We start from the raw sequence: 18,605 nt of genomic DNA on the forward strand, positions 1-18,605 counted from the left end.
TGTTCTATGTTGACACTAGAGAAAAAAATTTAAATCAAGAAGTGGCAACGGCTATCATTTCGTCTAGAAAGGTGAAAAGTTCCCTACCAAAACCATCAGGCTTGTTGTGAGAAGCTCTTATTTGTGAGAAGCTTATACCCAAACCTGCACCAAATGGGACAAAAAATTTATGACGGCATGTTGATGCCGCTCCATGATAGCATGCCATGTTTCATGAATTACAGACGAGTTTTGGATTTAGTAGAATTTAAAAATCAGGTATCTCAATGTTTGTGGCCGAGTGACGGTGGTAGGGTGTTTGACATTCATTCCCATTTCTTGCATGGGACCTAAGCATGCAACCAAGGAGACGGATTTGAATTTTTAACCAATTTATATGCATTAGAGCATCTGCATGTAGTTCAAATTTGAATTATGCACATAAATGCATTGAAAGGTCAACTAATGCATAAAAATGTCCTAACAAACCCCTAAAAATTTCAAAAATTAACACAACACTCCTGTTGTTCTAGATGTTGACACTAGAGCAAAAATTGAAATCAAGAAGAGGCAATGGATATCATTTCATCTAGAAAGGTGAAACATTCCCTACTCTAACCATGAGGCTTGTTGCGAGAAGCTCTGGTTTGTGAGAAGCTTATACCCCAACCTTCCCCGAATGGGACAATATTTTTACCATTGCATGTTGCTGCCGTTCCATGATAGCATGTCAAGTTTCATGAATTTCAGACGAGTTTTCGATTTACTAGAATTTTAAAACCATGTATCTCAATGTTACCAGTCGAGCGATGATGGCAAAGGTGTTTGACATTCATTCCCATTTCTTGCATGGGACCTAAGGTTGCAACCAAGGACACACATTTGATTTTTCAACCAGTTTATATGCACTGAAGCATGTGCGTGTAGTTCAAATTTGAATTATGCACATGAATGCATAGAAAACTCAATTAATGTATAAAAATGACCATGCGAACCGCGAAATATCCCAAAAAATTGCAACCACTCATGTTGTTCTATGTTGACATGAGAAATTTTTTGAAAGTAAGAAGATGCAACAAATATCGTTTCGTCCCCCAAGGTGGCACGTTCCCTACCGAAACCATCATGCTTGTTGTGAGAGAAGCTCTGGTTTGCGAGAAGCTTATACCATAACCTGGCCCAAATGGGACAATATTTTTTACCCCAGCATCTTGATGTCGTTCCATGATAGCATGCCAAGGTTCATGAATTAGACGAGTTTTTATTTACTAGAATTACAAAAGCAAGCACCTCAACGTTTACCGAGAGCCACGGTGTCGTGGTGTTTGAAATTCATACCCATTTCTTGAATGGGGCGTAAGCATCAACCCATGGACACATATATCATTTTACAACCCATTTTGGTGCACCGGAGCATGTGCATGTGGTTTAATTTTGAATTGTGCACCTGAAATGCCTAGAAAACTAAGTTACCGTATAAAAATGTCCAAACGAACCCCAAATAATTGCAATTTTTTTCACAACACACCTATAGTTGCATGTTCACTATAGATAGAAGTTCTAGCAATTCAAACACCATCCTTTGCAGCTGTGACCCCATTATGTAATTCAAATCAAGATGGAAAATCAAGTAGATCCCATACATTTTATCATCACCAACCGTGTGAGATGCGGTACAAAATATCCTCGGGCACCGTCGGTGTATAGTATGCCTATGGCTTACGCAAGAAGGTTCGTCAGCTACAGTCCACAGCCGGAGTGTCAAGCACACTAGCTCGCTCCCCAAATATCATTTCACTGTTCAATCGTCGCCGGTGAAAGATGGGGACGTGGACCCGCGTCCCGAGGGCAACTTCGGTGGACCACTCCGGCGAGAGCGCGGCCGCAGCCGCGAGGCGCATGCTAACAAGCTTCGTGAGGGCGACCGGAATATGCGACCGAGCGGCCAAGACAGCCCAAACGGCCGTTGTTGCTTCTCAGGCGGCGGCAGCAACATCTGCCTCAGGGATAGCAACTGGAGAGAGCGTCACAACTGTTGTCAGTTCTGCAGCCGCGGCCCTAGCCATGATGGAGGCCGCCCAGGACCATGTCGAGGCCACCCACGCCCAGCTCGTGGTGGTCACCACACAAATCGAACAAAGATTCTCCGACAACGGTCGGCAACCCACGGCCGAAGAGTTGGCAATCGCCGAGAGCGTTCGAGTAGCCGTCCATTCCTGCGTGGCATACCTTGCCACGACGGAGCCCATCAAAGCCTAGATGGCGTCTGCCCACGCCCAGCTCGTGGCGGCCTTTTCCAAAGAGATGGCGGACGTGGATGGCGAGATGCTTGTGTTGGAAATATGCCCTAGAGGCAATAATAAAAGTGTTATTATTATATTTCTTTGTTCATGATAATAGTCTCTTATTCATGCTACAACTGTATTATCCGGAAATCGTAATACACGTGTGAATACATAGACCACAATATGTCCCTAGTGAGCCTCTAGTTGACTAGCTCGTTGTGATCAACAGATAGTCATGGTTTTCTGGCTATGGACATTGGATGTCGTTGATAACAGGATCACATCATTAGGAGAATGATGTGATGGACAAGACCCAATCCTAAGCCTAGCACAAAGATCGTGTAGTTCGTATGCTAAAGCTTTTCTAATGTCAAGTATCTTTTCCTTAGACCATGAGATTGTGCAACTCCCGGATACCGTAGGAATGCTTTGGGTGTACCAAATGTCACAACGTAACTGGGTGGCTATAAAGGTGCACTACAGGTATCTCCGAAAGTGTCTGTTGGGTTGGCACGAATCGAGACTGGGATTTTTCACTCCGTGTAAGCGGAGAGGTATCTCTGGGCCCACTCGGTAGGACATCATCATAATGTGCACAATGTGACCAAGGGGTTGATCACGGGATGATGTGTTACGGAACGAGTAAAGAGACTTGTCGGTAACGAGATTGAACAAGGTATCGGTATACCGACGATCGAATCTCGGGCAAGTATAATACCGCTGGACAAAGGGAATTCAATACGGGATCGATTGAGTCCTTGACATCGTGGTTCATCCGATGAGATTATCGTGGAACATGTGGGAGCCAACATGGGTATCCAGATCCCTCTGTTGATTATTGACCGGAGAACGTCTCGGTCATGTCTACATGTCTCCCGAACCCGTAGGGTCTACACACTTAAGGTTCGATGACGCTAGGGTTATAAAGGAAGTTTGTATGTGGTTACCGAATGTTGTTCGGAGTCCCGGATGAGATCCCGGACGTCACGAGGAGTTCCGGAATGGTCCGGAGGTAAAGATTTATATATGGAAAGTTGTTGTTCGGGTTCCGGAAAAAGTTCGGGTTTTTTCGGTATTGTACCGGGAAGCTTCCAGAAGGTTCCGGAGGATTCCGGAGGGGTCCGGAGGTCCGGAAATTGTTCCACCACGTCCAATACAGCAGCATGGGCTGTAAGGGGGCGCCCTAGCCTTAATGGGCCAGGGGAACCAGCCCCCCAAGGCCCATGCGCATGGGAGGGGGGAAACCCTAAGGGGGAGGGCCTCCACTTGACTTGGGAGGCACTCCTCCCCCCCTTGGCCGCACCCCTTCCTTGGAGGAAGGAGCAAGGCTGCACCTCCCCCCTCTCCCTTGCCCCTATATATAGTGGAGGGGAGGGAGGGCAGCCGCACCTGAAGCCCTGGCGCCTCCCTCCCTCCCGTGACACCTCCTCCTCTCCCGCAGGTGCTTGGCGAAGCCCTGCAGGATTGCCACGCTCCTCCACCACCACCACGCCGTTGTGCTGCTGTTGGATGGAGTCTTCCTCAACCTCTCCCTCTCTCCTTGATGGATCAAGGCATGGGATACGTCACCGGGCTGTACGTGTGTTGAACGCGGAGGTGCCGTCCGTTCGGCACTAGGATCTCTGGTGATTTGGATCACGACGAGTACGACTCCTTTAACCCCGTTCTCTTGAACGCTTCCGCTTAGAGATCTACAAGGGTATGTAGATGCACTCTCCTTCCCCTCGTTGCTGATTTCTCCATAGATAGATCTTGGTGACACGTAGGAAAATTTTGAATTTCTGCTACGTTCCCCAACAGTGGTATCAGAGCTAGGTCTATTGCGTAGATTCTTTGCACAAGTAGAACACAAAGTAGTTGTGGGCGTTGATTTTGTTCAATATGCTTACCGTTACTAGACCAATCTTGTTTCGACGGTATTGTGGGATGAAGCGGCCCGGACCGACCTTACACGTACTCTTACGTGAGACAGGTTCCACCGACTGACATGCACTTGGTGCATAAGGTGGCTAGCGGGTGCCAGTCTCTCCCACTTTAGTTGGAACGGATTTGATGAAAAGGGTCTTTATGAAGGGTAAATAGCAATTGGCATATCACTTTGTGGTTTTGCGTAGGTAAGAAACGTTCTTGCTAGAAACCCATAGCAGCCACGTAAAACATGCAAACAATAATTAGAGGACGTCTAACTTGTTTTTGCAGGGTATGCTATGTGATGTGATATGGCAAAGAAGAATGTGATGAATATATGTGATGTATGAGATTGATCATGTTCTTGTAGTAGGATTCACGACTTGCATGTCAATGAGTATGACAACCGGCAGGAGCCATAGGAGTTGTCTTTATTTATTGTATGACCTGCATGTCATTGAACAACGCCATGTAAATTACTTTACTTTATTGCTAAACGCGTTAGCCATAGAAGTAGAAGTAGTCGTTGGCGTGACAACTTCATGAAGACACGATGATGGAGATCATGATGATGGAGATCATGGTGTCATGCCGGTGACGATGATGATCATGGAGCCCGGAAGATGGAGATCAATGGAGCTATATGATATTGGCCATATCATGTCACTACTATTTGATTGCATGTGATGTTTATCATGTTTATGCATCTTGTTTACTTAGAACGACGGTAGTAAATAAGATGATCCCTTACAATAATTTCAAGAAGTGTTCTCCCCTAACTGTGCACCGTTGCTAAAGTTCGTCGCTTCGAAGCACCACGTGATGATCGGGTGTGATAGATCCTTATGTTCACATACAACGGGTGTAAGACAGATTTACACATGCAATACACTTAGGGTTAACTTGACGAGCCTAGCATGTACAAACATGGCCTCGGAACACGGAGACCGAAAGCTCGAGCATGAGTCGTATAGTAGATACGATCAACATGAAGATGTTCACCGATGATGACTAGTCCGTCTCACGTGATGATCGGACACGGCCTAGTTGACTCGGATCATGTAATCACTTAGATGACTCGAGGGATGTCTATCTGAGTGGGAGTTCATAAGATGAACTTAATTATCCTGAACATAGTCAAAAGATCTTTGCAATTATGTCGTAAGCTCGCACTTTAGTTCCACTGTTTAGATATGTTCCTAGAGAAAATATAGTTGAAAGTTGAAAGTAGCGATTATGCGGACAGTAGAAAGCTAATGTCCTTAATGCACCGCTCAGTGTGCTGAACCCCAAACGTCGTTTGTGGATGTTGCGAACATCGGACATACACGTTTTTGATAACTACATGATAGTTCAGTTAAACGGTTTAGAGTTGAGGCACCAAAGACTTTTTCGAAATGTCGCGGAACATATGAGATGTTTCGAGGGCTGAAATTGGGATTTCAGGCTCGTGCCCATGTCAAGAGGTATGAGACCTCCGACGATTTCTTAGCCTGCAAACTAAGGGAGAAAAGCTCAATCGTTGAGCTTGTGCTCAGATTGTCTGAGTGCAACAATCACTTGAATCGAGTGGGAGTTGATCTTCCATATCAGATAGTGATGTTTCTCCAAAGTCATTGCCACCAAGCTGCTGGAGCTTTGTGATGAACTATAACATATCAGGGATAGATATGATGATCCTTGAGGTATTCACGATGTTTGACACCGCGAAAGTAGAAATCAAGAAGGAGCATCAATTGTTGATGGTTGGTGAAACCACTAGTTTCAAGAAGGGCAAGGGCAAGAAGGGATACTTCATGAAATGGCAAATCAGCTGCTGCTCTAGTGAAGAAACCCAAGGTTGAACCCAAACCCGAGACTAAGTGCTTCTGTAATAAGGGGAACAACCACTGGAGCAGAATTACCCTAGATACTTGGTAGATGAGAAGGCTGGCAAAGTCGATAGAAGTATATTGGATATACATTATGTTAATGTGTACTTTACTAATACTCCTAGTAGCACCAGGGTATTAAGATACCGGTTCGGTTGCTAAGTGTTAGTAACTCGAAATAAAAGCTACGGAATAAACGGAGACTAGCTAAAGGTGAGCTGACAATATGTGTTGGAAATGTTTCCAAGTTTGATGTGATCAAACATCGCACGCTCCCTCTACCATCAAGATTGGTATTAAACCTGAATAATTGTCATTTGGTGTTTGCGTTGAGCATAGACATAATTGGATTATGTCCATCGCAATACAGTTATTCATTTAAGGAGAATAATGGTTACTCTGTTTATTTGAATAATACCTTCAATGGTCTTGCACCTAAAGGAATGGTTTATTGAATCTCGATAGTAGTGATATACATTCTCATGCCAAAAGATATAAGATAGTAATGATAGTACCACCTACTTGTGGCACTGCCATGTAAGTCATATTGGTATAAAACACATGAAGAAGCTCCATGTAGATGGATCGTTTGGACTCACTTGATTTTGGATCACTTGAGATATGCAAATTATACCACATGGGCAAGATGACTGAAAGCCTCGTTTTCAGTAAAATGGAACAAGATAGCAACTTGTTGGAAGCAACACATTTTGATGTGTGCAGTCCAATGAGTGCTGAGGCATGTAGTGAATATCATTATGTTCTTACTTCACAGATGATTCGAGTAGATGTTGAGTATATTTACTTGATGAAACACAAGTCTGAATTATTGAATGGTTCAAGTAATTTTAGAGTGAAGTTGAAGATCATTGTGACAAGAGGATAATATGTCTATGATATGATCATAGAGATGAGTATCTGAGTTACAAGCTTTGGCACGCAATTAAGACATTGTGGAAATTGTTTCACAATTAATAGCGCCTGGAACACCATAGTGTGATGGTGTGTCCGAACATCATAGTTGCATCCTATTGGATATGGTGCGTACCATGATGTCTCTTATCGAATTACCACTATCGTTCATGGGTTAGGCATTAGAGACAACCGCACTCACTTTAATAGGGCACCACAAAACTCCGTTGAGACGACACCGTATGAATTATGGTTTAGAGAAACCTAGGTTGTCATTTCTTAAAGGTTTGGGGCTGCGACGCTTATGTGAAAAAGTTTCAGGTTGATAAGCTCGAACCCAAAGCGGATAAAATGCATCTTCATAGGACACCCAAAACAGTTGAGTATACCTCCTAATTCAGATCCGAAAGCAATAGGGATTGTTTCTTGAATCGGGTCCTTTCTCGAGGAAAGGTTTCTCTCGAAAGAGTTGAGTGGGAGGATGGTGGAGACTTGATATGGTTATTGAACCATCACTTCAACCAGTGTGTATCAGGGCACATGAAGTTGTTCATGTGGCACCTACACCAATTGAAGTAGAAGCTTACGATAGTGATCATGAAGTTTCAGATCAAGTCACTGCCGTACCTCGTAGGGTGACAAGGATACGTACTACTTTAGAGTGGTACAGTAATCCTGTCTTGAAGGTCATGTTGCTACACAACAATGAACCTACGAGCTATGGAGAAGCGATGGTGGGCCTAAATTCCGACAAATGGTTAGAAACCATGAAATCCGAGATTGGATCCATGTATCAGAACAAAGCATGGACTTTGGTGGACTTGCCCAATGATCGGCAAGCCATTAAGATAAATGGATCTTTAAGAAGAAGACGGACGTGGACGGTAATGTCACCGTCTATGAAGCTCGACTTGTGGCGAAGAGTTTTTTCACAAGTTCAAGGAGTTGACTACGATGAGATTTTCTCATCCGTAGAGATGCTTAAAGTCTGTCGGAATCATGTTAGCATTAGATGCATTTATGAAATCTGGCAGATGGATGTCAAAACGAGTTTCCTTACCGGTTTTCGTAAGGAAGGGTTGTATGTGATACAATCAGAAAGGTTTTGTCGATCCTAAGGATGCTAAAAGGTATGCAAAGCTCCAGCAATCCTTCTAAGGACTGGAGTAAGCATCTCGGAGTTGGAATGTGCACTTTGATGAGATGATCAAAGATTTTGGGTTTATACAAAGTTTATGAGAAATTTGTATTTCCAAAGAAGTGAGTGGGAGCACTATAGAATTTCTGATGAGTATATGTTGTTGACATATTGATGATCAGAAATGATGTAGAATTTTCTGGAAAGCATATAGGGTTATTTGAAAGGTGTTTTTCAATAGAAAACCTGGATTAAGCTACTTGAACATTGAGCATCAAGATCTATGAGGATAGATCAAAAACGCTTAATGGTACTTTCAAATGAGCGCATACCTTGACATGATCTTGAAGGTGTTCAAGATGGATCAGTCAAAGAAGGAGTTCTTGCCTGAGTAGTAAGGTACGAAGTTAAGACTTCAAGCTCGACCACGGCAGAAAAGAGAGAAAGGACGAAGGTTGTCCCCTATGCTTCAGACGTAGGCTCTATAGTATGCTATGCTGTGTACCGCACCGGAAGTGTGCCTTGCCATGAGTCAGTCAAGGGGTACAAGAATGATCCAGGAATGGATCATTGGACAGCGGTCAAAATTGTCCTTGAAGTAAATGAGGACATGTTTCTCGATTATGGAGGTGATAGAGGGTTCGGCGTAAAGGGTTACGTCGATGCAAGCTTTAACACATATCCGAATGACTCTGAGCAGCAAACCGGATACGTATAGTGGAGCAACCATTTGGAATAGCTCCAAGTGGAGCGTGGAAGCAGCATTTACAATATGACCTAGAGATTTGCGAAGTACATACGGATCTGAATGTTACAGATCCGTTGACTAAAACCTCTCTCACAAGCAGAACATGATCAAAACCCCAGAACTCATTGAGTCTTAATCACATGATGATGTGAACTAGTTTAGTGACACTAGTAAACTCTTTGGATGTTGGTCACGTGGTGATGTGACCTGTCAGTGTTAATCACATGGTAATGTGAACTAGATTATTGACTCTAGTGCAAGTGGGAGACTGTTGGAAATATGCCCTAGAGGCAATAATAAAAGTGTTATTATTATATTTCTTTGTTCATGATAATAGTCTCTTATTCATGCTACAACTGTATTATCCGGAAATCGTAATACACGTGTGAATACATAGACCACAATATGTCCCTAGTGAGCCTCTAGTTGACTAGCTCGTTGTGATCAACAGATAGTCATGGTTTCCTGGCTATGGACATTAGATGTCATTGATAACGGGATCACATCATTAGGAGAATGATGTGATGGACAAGACCCAATCCTAAGCCTAGCACAAAGATCATGTAGTTCATATGCTAAAGCTTTTCTAATGTCAAGTATCTTTTCCTTAGACCATGAGATTGTGCAACTCCCGGATACCGTAGGAATGCTTTGGGTGTACCAAACGTCACAACGTAACTGGGTGGCTATAAAGGTGCACTACAGGTATCTCCGAAAGTGTCTGTTGGGTTGGCACGAATCGAGACTGGGATTTGTCACTCCGTGTAAGCGGAGAGGTATCTCTGGGCCCACTCGGTAGGACATCATCATAATGTGCACAATGTAACCAAGGGGTTGATCATCGGATGATGTGTTATGGAACGAGTAAAGAGACTTGCCGGTAACGAGATTGAACAAGGTATCGGTATACCAACGATCGAATCTCGGGCAAGTATAATACCGCTGGACAAAGGGAATTGAATACGGGATCGATTGAGTCCTTGACGTCGTGGTTCATCCGATGAGACCATCGTGGAACATGTGGGAGCCAACATGGGTATCCAGATCCCGCTGTTGGTTATTGACCGGAGAACGTCTCGGTCATGTCTACATGTCTCCCGAACCCGTAGGGTCTACACACTTAAGGTTCGATGACGCTAGGGTTATAAAGGAAGTTTGTATGTGGTTACTGAATGTTGTTCGGAGTCCCGGATGAGATCACGGACGTCACGAGTAGTTCCGGAATGGTCCGGAGGTAAAGATTTATATATGGAAAGTTGTTGTTCGGGTTCCGGAAAAAGTTCGGGTTTTTTAGGTATTGTACCGGGAAGCTTCCAGAAGGTTCCGGAGGATTCCGGAGGGGTCCGGAGGTCCGGAAATTGTTCCACCACGTCCAATACAGCAGCATGGGCTGTAAGGGGGCTCCCTAGCCTTAATGGGCCAGGGGAACCAGCCCCCCAAGGCCCATGCGCATGGGAGGGGGGAAACCCTAAGGGGGAGGGCCTCCACTTGACTTGGGAGGCACTCCTCCCCCCCTTGGCCGCACCCCTTCCTTGGAGGAAGGGGCAAGGCTGCGCCTCCCCCCTCTCCCTTGCCCCTATATATAGTGGAGGGGAGGGAGGGCAGCCGCACCTGAAGCCCTGGCGCCTTCCTCCCTCCCGTGACACCTCCTCCTCTCCCGCAGGTGCTTGGCGAAGCCCTGCAGGATTGCCACGCTCCTCCACCACCACCACGCCATCGTGCTGCTGTTGGATGTTGTCTTCCTCAACCTCTCTCTCTCTCCTTGCTGGATCAAGGCATGGGAGACGTCACCGGGCTGTACGTGTGTTGAACACGGAGGTGCCGTCCGTTCGGCACTAGGATCTCCGGTGATTTGGATCACGACGAGTACGACTCCTTCAACCCCGTTCTCTTGAACGCTTCCGCTTAGCGATCTACAAGGGTATGTAGATGCACTCTCCTTCCCCTCGTTGCTGGTTTCTCCATAGATAGATCTTGGTGACACGTAGGAAAATTCTAAATTTCTGCTACGTTCCCCAATAGCTTGCCGAGTATGGTGCGATGGATGCCATGGAGCCCCTTCCCCAGTCGACCGTCGGGCGCGAGCTGGACATGGAGGAGGCGGCAGAGATCAACGAGCACCATCCATAGTAGTACTCTTTGTTTTATTTAATTAAGAGCGCCGGTCTTTAATTTGTTAGAGTAATGTTTAGGCCAGCTAGCTCTGTTTAATTGCTGAACTTGCTCGATTAAGAAGTGTGGGTGTGGTGTAGTCTCCTTTCTGTACCCACATCATGCGATGACGTGGATGAGCACTGTAACCAGGGAAATTGGAACCAAAATTTTCGACGTTCAAACTCATAGCACACGGGTTAAGATATCTGAATCGTTTGTGATGTTCACATATCGTACACAGTTCTGTATAAGGGACCGTGTCTGATGACACTTTGCCGCCAGTTTTTTCACTGAAGCGATTCCAAATTTTTGGCTTCCGCGGAAATATCTACCCCCCCCCCCCCGCCCCCTTACCAAAAGCCACATTTCCCCTGTTTTTGCCTTCCTTTCCAAGTTGAAACCTTCACTCCTTGCTTGCAGCGCCGGCCCCCTCGTTGGTGACCCTCCTTCATGCTGCCCGGCCTCCCCTATCCAGGCAGGTAATCCACACCCGACCCCCATCCTCCTCCTCCTTCCACTTCCCACATGCCCCGACCGTCGGCGCAAGCGCGACACCTTCCACCCAAATCACCAACCCCTCCACCAAATAAGCGCCGCCCTAAGCCATGGTGCACGTGGTATAACCAGGATCTCAAGGAGCATTTGGCAGCGGAGAAGCAAATCGTGGCCGCACGGGCTGATGAGGTCGCGATGGCTACCATTCGTGCCAACTCCCAGATCATGGAGGAGCACCTTGCCATTTGCTAGCTACGCCGGTAAAGCAGGCTCAGTTTACCCGTTGCATGTGCCGTTCCTGCCTTTCCTTAACAAATTCTAGTGAATTGTGCTATCTACTTTTACCATGCAATTTTTTTCTCTAGTGTATATGTTCTATATGTCGTGCAATGTGGTGCTCACTCATTAACTGTTTGGTTAATTAGTTTTCCTGTTCAATTAACTGTTTGGTTCAATTCTGCAAATGTGATGTTCAATTCTTCAGGGTGCAATTTTGTATTGTCTTCCATGTGAGAAATAAATCGATTTTTCTTTACAAAATACATGAGAAAAAAATCCAATTGCTATATTTCCAAGTTGTCAAGCATGCTTGGTTTGGTTAACTATTTAATCTTCTAGTATGTTATACATTGTGCAATGTGGCGCTCAGTTAACATTTGGTTCATTTGTTGTGGTGTTTAGTTAACTGTTTGGTTCCATTCTGCAATGCGATGTTCAATTGTTGTGGGTGCATTCTGTTATTTTATACCATGTGAGAAATAAATTGAATTTGGCTATACTAAATACATGAGAAACAAATACTATTGCTATATTTCCAAGTTGTTAAGCATGCTTGGTTTGGTTAACTGTCTGATCTTCTGTTAGAAGTATGTTATATTGTGTAATGTGGTGCTCAGTTAATGTTTGGCTCATTTGTTGTGGTGTTTAGTTAACTGCTTGGTTCAATTCTACAATGCAATGTCCAATTATCATGGGTATAATTTTGTATTGTTGTGCCTGTGAGGAATAATAGATTTTGGCTGCACTTAATACATGGGAAACATATACAATTGCTATATTTCCTAGTTCTTAATGATGCTTGGTTTGGATAAATGGGTTTTCCATGTGGCTTGAATTAATGTGATGAATCTGCAATATGCTTATTTTTCATCAACATATTTTACAGATAGCATGTGAACCCTTACTTAACCTGATGACTAACTACCTTATATGTGTTGCAGGGAAACAATATAATGGGAAGAGATGAGGTTTACAATCGAGGTTAGCACGTGCATGGTCCTTTGTCTAATAGCACATCACTGTGCAATTGAAGGAACCATTTTAATACTTAGGTTTTTAACAATTTGGCCTTGCACATGTAGGTCCCGCTATCAGAGGTTTTGACCTACTGTTGACCCTTTTTGCATATGGGGAAATGAGTTGCCCATGAATATCAATCGGGTCAAGAAACTCAGAAAGATTGTTACGATAAAGAAATTGGTGACAAAAAACAACAAGATCTTTGTCTGCACAATGAAGAAGACATCAGTTCACTACAAGATGGTACTAACTATCATACCTTGTCTTTTTTATTCGTTTGCCCCATTTCCAGTATAGAGAAGATATTTATGCACATCCTTGTTTTTAGGCCTTTCCAAAACAGTTCACAGATGATTACCTCTCAAACCACATGTATGGACAGGAGGCGAGGAAGGTATTCATACAACACCCACGGTTCAATATTGAAGTGTTCCTGAAGAGGACAAAGGATGGATGGTCAATCATCCACATGCACTGGCCTAAAGTTCCAAAGACCTTCAACATCAATGAAGGCTCAATATTCGCCTTCCGCTTTAGCAGTTTTACCGATGAGATGCATCTATCTATATACCGTCTATGATGCTAATTTCAAAAGGTTCTAGATGTTGCATGTGAAACTTGGTGCTGGTGCAGTTGTGTAATGGGGTAGCTGAGTGCTGAAGCTATATCATGTTGTACTCTGATGTATTTCAATTATGAAATCCTGCTTCCTTAATATGGGAATGAAATATATTATGTGTTTAATATGAATGTCAATTAGATTAATAAATGGATTATTAATAGTACGGCAATTAACCTGCTAATGGCAAATTAGCCTGCTAATTGGTTTTTGCTATTGCAAACGGTTATTGAGAAAATACCGTGGGCGATGACCTAAGGCAAAGCACGCAGTTTCTAGGAATAAACCGTGTTGGATGGATGAACAATCACACATGACATTCTCTTCAAAACTGTTTGCGTTAGACCACCTTGCGTAAAGGTTTACCGCATAAGAACTCTGTGTGATGGATAGCCTTTGCCACACAGTTTCTTCTACGCACTGTGTGTGATGCATTCAATAACGCAAATGATAAATTTTTTAATATTGAGTGCGATGGGAACGCCATCACAAACGATTTAACGGGGAAAATTGTGTGTGATGTACCTACGAACAGAAAAGTTTTCCTTGCAGCAACTGTGTGGGATGTATATACAAATGGAAACGTTTCACAGGGACTGATTGTGTGGGATGTAATTACGACCGGAAATAATTTCGACTGTATAATTGTATTTTTAGCACTATTGTACGTATAACCATATTTGGTCGCTCGTCGGTCACACACGACCTCATTTTGCCGAGCGTGTGTGCCAGGAGGGCATATCCTCAACGGTTTCTGGGTCGTCTGGGAAGGACCCACTAATCGCCCACACTCACTAGGCGACGGTTCCAAATGCTGTCGTGGAAAGGGTTTTAAACCGTTTGTATAGCACCAAGGCGTACCAGTGTGGATGAATTTAGAAAGCACAACTTTATGTACCCACTTTTTACTTTCTGTTATTTAGTTGAAATAAAGTAAAAAATACTATTATCCGTCTATTTTCTATTTATCCGTGCAATAAAAATGTCCCGAAAATATAAGTTCTCCAAATGCCCTGAAAATTTAATATGATTTTTTATAGAATATTTAAGGTTTTTTGGCACTGAGAACACACTAGGGGGCTGCACCAGTGGACCACAAGGGTGGAGGGCGGGCCCCCTGCCTTGTGGGTCCCACTTGGGTCCCCCTCACTTATTTCAGCACCCATCCATTTCGTCTTCCTCCAGAAAAATCATCCCGTTGCTCAAACATGTGTTCTGGCTCATCTTGCTGCCATTTTCGATCTCCTCGTGCAAAGCTCCATTTGCAAAACCGTTTTGGGAATTGTTCTTCGGTATGTGACTCCTCCAATGGTCCAATTACTTTTTGTTCTATTGCTTTATATATTGCAAAATTTTGCTGCTGAGGTGAACCTGTTCTTGAGCTTGCATGTCAAATTTATATGGTCCAAAGTAGTTTTCATGCATGATATATCCTGTAGACACTTGTAGGAATAGTTGCTATCAATCTTGTTGAGTTTGGTTCACTTTTATTTTTAATCACTAAAAATTTCCGAAATTTTCAGAGAAAAGAAATGATGAAGATATGGTTGAGAGGCTCTTTGAGTCGGAGTTCAAAGGAAAATGAAAATGAATAGAACAAGAAGCCAAAGTACAACCTTCCTCCCACCGCGCAGGTTCGGCCGTGTGAATGGCCAAGTGATGCATTCTTGAAGGTCGACGTAATTTATAAGGATTTCTATCATTTGGCGGAGAATGCAGGCATCACCGACTTCCTCGATGATAAGTGTGACCAAGACCTTTTACTCACTAATACCTTTGTGCAAAATTTTCACTTTTGTTATAGGGAAAACTCTCCTATGGTAGAATTCCACTTATATGATGAACATAAGGAGATGACGCTTTATGATATTTGGAGGTTTGCAAATTGCCTTATGGGGGCAGCGTCAGTGAACCACGTCCTAGAGACGTGAAAGACTATATTGATAAAGTTATCATAGGGGAAGAGAGAGGGGTGTCGGAAGCGAGACTAGCTAGTTTGCATTTCCTGTTTTGCGCTATTACTCATATTTGCTGGGAGATGTTTAATTGGTCGAGGAGAGTGGAGGCCTCAGTGCCCCTGACCTCGCTATTTTGCACCATGCTTTACTTCGTGATAGAACTTTTAGTTTAGGCGCTATGGTTGCTCGACGGTTGAGTTTAAACCGTTCGAGGGTTCCTATTGGGGGTATCTATGCTTCACGCCTTGCTAAACGATTTGATATACCTATTAGGCACGATGAGGAAGAGGAGATGTTGCTACCCACTAGATACTTAGACTATAACAGTATGGTAGCACATGATTTTATTAGTGATGATAAGGATAAGAGACTCATCTATAACCTGGTATTCAACTAGGAGACTTGTTAGATTATTACTTTGCCTGCACCTTCTTTGTTCGATATTCATTTAGGCAGGTACATCATTTTGCGAGAGGACATTGATGCATACTAGGAGCAGACGCGATCCCTAGTTCCTGAGTCAGAACCATCACCTGATCTATATGAGGCGTCTATTTATCAATGGGAGCCACAGGAGCTCACTAACCAGTGGAACCCTCAGGATCCTCCTCAGTACCCAGGAGAGGGCTACTTTGATCCATGGGTATAGACCAACTTAGGCCAAAAGCCTAAGCTTGGGGGAGTATGTATTTCTCACCAACATTACATTCATGTTCACACACTCATTCTAGTTGTTGGTGTTCATACTTTTTCCTTGTATTATCCATGTTAGTTTATTTCCTCCCGCTTGCTACTTGAGTGTTCGAAAAACTTTGAGAAAATCCAAAAAATTAGTTGTAGTTTCTTTTTATTTTTCCTTCCTTGTTTAGTAGTAGTATTAAAGAAAACCCAAAAAGATTTCTCGTTCTTCTTTTGATTGTTGGGAGTTTTCCCATGTAAATAGTTTTTCTCGTTCTTGTTTTACTTTCTTCAGAAAAATGAAAACTACAAAAATATTTCAGTGTGTTTCTTTGAATTTCTCTTTCCTTTCATTGGGTCAAGAGGAGAAGACCACGATGAAAATGTTGACTGGCTCTCATATGCATTATTGTTGATCTAACAAAGAGCCATTTTACCTTGTCTTCTCCTTTGATTAAATGTTTGTAGATTCCATCTTATTCCAACACACGTGCACGCTTATTATTATTCACACCGTTCGTTCGTGCAAGTGCAAGGCAATAATGAAGATATTTGATGAAATGATTGAGATGAGAAAAGCTGGTACGAACTCGACCTGTTTTGTTTTTGTAAATATGATTAGTTCATGGTTCTTGATTTAGCCCATTATGAATAAAACATGTCTGCAATGACAATTAGAGATTATAGTTAATCATGCCATACTTAATTAGCTAGGAGTTTATGATGGTTTAACTTGCATGCCAACATGCTTTTAAGATGGTTGTGATGTAGTATGATAAGATGGTTGAGGAAGTCCTGGATTCGGGGGTCCTCAGGTGTCCGGCCCAGGAGTTTGGGCCAGGTTGCATGGGCCGTACAGGATCACGTCATAGGTCAACTACCATGTCCAGATGGGACTTCTCAACACGTGGACAACAAGAATAGAGTCCGGAGGTTTCCTTCCCTGATAAACCGACTTTGTACAACCCATAGACCCCCTGTGGTGTGTATATAAACTGGAGGGGTTAGTCCGTAGAGGCCATCTTTTTTAGCATCATGAGAATCCTCATAGGTTAGCCACCTAGGGTTAGCCATCACGATCACGAGGTAGATCAACTCTTGTAATCTTCATACTCGACAATCATAATCAAGGAGGACTCGCATTTTACCTCCATTAACAGGGCCCGAACCTAGGTAAACATCGTGTCTACTGGCCTCCTATTACCATTGTTCCTTAGACGCATAGCTTGGGCCCCGCTACCCAAGATCTACCGGTTTTGACACCGACATTGGTGCTTTCATTGAGAGCTCTACTGTGGTATCTACTAAAAGCGATCTATGGCTCGCCTACTCATCAACGACAACATCACTTTTGGAGGATGCCTGGCTTCAGGGCAGACCCCCCGGTCCGGCGGTTTTACCATGAAGGCACACGTGGCCATCCAGCCCGCAACTCCTCTCACAGCTGCCGGAAACCGTCCTCGCATTAGCCCCAAGTACTCTGAAAAATTGGATCCAGCAGATATTTCGTCTTTAAACAAACTGCTAGATTGCATCGCTGCTTTGGGGGTCTCAATAGACTATGATTGGATCAGGCTCAAGCCCAACAAGAGGGAAATTAATCACCCACCGGTCACCCACTTTGTTGCGATACTAGAGGAACCGGCCACCGATGACTCCCCCCCCCCATATTGAGGACCAAGTATGTTGGGGTCCCCGAATCCCCTGAGCCGGATACTTACCCTTCGGAAGGGACTTTAATCCCGCCGGACAATGGTTCAGCGACAGGGTTGCAAGAGCTTTCGCGCTCAGCCGGACCTGAACCGGTTACTACGAAAGCCACACCGGCTCCGAACACGGACATGGGACAGGATCTAAAATTCAATCCACCCACCCACCACAATCTATACTCTCCAAGAAACTCAGGTCCTCCAGATATATATGACCCGATGTATGTGCGGCAGCAGCCCCAGGAAATGGTCCACCACTTTTGGGCCAGATTCCTACTTGTTAAAAACAAGATCAAGGACTGCTCAAACGATGACGTAGTTTCAGTCTTCCATCGTAACTGCATAGATGAAGGGATATTGAATGACGTCGACCACCTCCACATACAGAGCTTCATGGAGTTATCGCATGTAGTACAAAAATACTGTGCGATGGAAAGCATTTGGAGGGCCCAGAAAACTTAACTCGAGCCCGCTACCTCGACGCAGAGTGAGGCCCGGGCTGAAAGAATATACCCCGGTGGGTCACCAGACCATTGGGCTACGGGCAAGAAAAACAAGCCCTTCATTGGGCATAGGTCCGTCCTTGACGAACTATTGGACAAACCCTGCCCGATCCACTCTACTCCGCACATAGTACCAACCCATAACCTCCGGGCATGCTGGGTACTTTTAATAGGTAGCAAAAAGTGGAGAGTCAATCCTCACCACAACCCCTGAAGGATATTCACCGGAGAAGGAAAACTTCAATGTCCTGACAGTCTTCAAGACCTCCTCCTCTAACAACTGGCGCAAAGGGCGCTCGGCAACCTCGCCGAAGTCCATCAAGTCGCCGAACTGAGCCCATGGAATGAC

This window comes from Triticum aestivum, chromosome 5B (genome assembly GCF_018294505.1).
Source record: "Triticum aestivum cultivar Chinese Spring chromosome 5B, IWGSC CS RefSeq v2.1, whole genome shotgun sequence".
Classification (NCBI taxonomy): domain Eukaryota; kingdom Viridiplantae; phylum Streptophyta; class Magnoliopsida; order Poales; family Poaceae; genus Triticum; species Triticum aestivum.